A 1,797-nucleotide genomic window follows, 5' to 3' on the forward strand; every position below is an offset into this window, starting at 1 on the left:
CATGCTACACAGAAAAAGCTTCCTAATGGTTCTTTACCAAAACCAGGGTCATTAACGGGCCAACAGACTCCACCTCGACTGCCTGAGGAACGTGTGATCAAAAAGCAGACCACAGGCTTTGTTTTTTAAATGAAAATGCAACCTAGCCCTTACGGACTTCCCAGTTGTGAACCAAAGGGAGGGGAGGTGGGAGAAAGCAATGCGCTGTTTTGGTTATAGTCAGTCTGAAACAGCACTTTAGAAAAGACTTTCCACCCAATATTAATTGTAGCTGCTAGAATACTGATCCATGCCCCCACACACTTCTGCTAAAACGAAAATCACTGTTAAGGGCAAAATTAACTGAATGAAAGGAGCCATAACACAAAATACATGGGGGGAGGGGGGAACAAACCACAAACCTACAACCAAGAGGCCAAGAAAACAAACAAACAAAAAATCAACAGCCTAGCAGTTAACATTATTTGATGAAAGGCTACACTTAATGACAACCCCATGCAGGAAAAGTTAACTAGCAGTTCAATTTCTGCTCAAAGGCACACTGCTCTCGCTCTTTCCACAATCAGAAATTGCACTGATGTCAAGAGACAAGCTGTGAATCACAGGCAATGTGGAGTTCTAAATTAACATCTGAGCATAAGGGACAGGAGTAAACCCTTCTCTCCCCAGATCTTTCCTCCTTAAGTTGTGCAAGATGAAGTCTGTGGACAAAGACAACAGAACGTCTGTTCCTTAGCAAGAAGGGCTCCATGAGAGAGTATCAGAGAAAGATCTTTGTCTGGCACATCAGTAATACACCCCCAGGACAAGGAAGGATCCTGTGCTGCCAAGGAGCTGGATAAAGTATTACAGTTCTTCCACCTCCACTGTTAATAACTACTAAACAGAAGCAGTTGGTTACACATATGAGGCATCAGGACTAAGAAAGTTCCCAAATGAAAGCCCTTCATCGAGGCCCTACAGACTGTGACACTCAAAGCTGCTGCCCTCTCTGATTTTGCCTTGTGGTTTGTACACAAGTCAAAGTTCACACAGCTGAAAGGCAAAACACGACAAACCCAGCAGGCTGGCAAGCCTTCGCAGGGCTACTCCTCCACACGCAGAGCTTCCAGAAGCAAACCATCGCCGTCCCAGTCAGCCCCCCCAGCGCCCGGCAGGCTCAGAACAGCTAACAGCCATGGTTACAAGGCTTGATACAAACCTCAATGTGCACGCAGGCACAGATAAATATAGTTTTAAGAAACACACGGGCTGACAGAACAGATAATGTTAACAAGGCTGTTTTGCTCCATATTATTGACTGAAAATCTTGAGAATTCATAGAGATGTGTGAATAATGAGTTCTGATCTGAGCCTGGTTTCTCTTAGCGAGTCAAGAGAATGTTTCTATCCATCTCCTGGGTCAAAGCCTCAGCTGAGAGGATCAACACCCCCAGCCCACCCTCGCCTGCCTGGCAGGGCACAGGCACACAGAAACCTTTACAGCAAGAGGGAAGAACCACAGGAGGGGTACAGCCTGCCCCTAATCCGCGCTCCGCAAACCTGAAACACCCGCCTTTCACCAAACATTAAAAATAAAAAACGTAAATCCGAAGGCAAAGGCTATTTAACAGCAGGAGAGCACACCGCATCGCTGAGGAATTCCAGACGGCGGGAGAGGCGGGAACACCGCGCGAGTTCACGCCCGCTGGAAGCCACCCCGCTCCTCCGTTCTCACCGAGACACTTGTTGCAGAGACGCCCGGCCCGGCCGGGAGAGCGGAACGGCGGGCACGGCCTCAGGACGCCGCCTTCCCCC

The sequence above is a fragment of the Charadrius vociferus genome, unplaced genomic scaffold (genome assembly GCF_000708025.1).
Source record: "Charadrius vociferus isolate BGI_N301 unplaced genomic scaffold, ASM70802v2 scaffold259, whole genome shotgun sequence".
Classification (NCBI taxonomy): Eukaryota; Metazoa; Chordata; class Aves; order Charadriiformes; family Charadriidae; genus Charadrius; species Charadrius vociferus.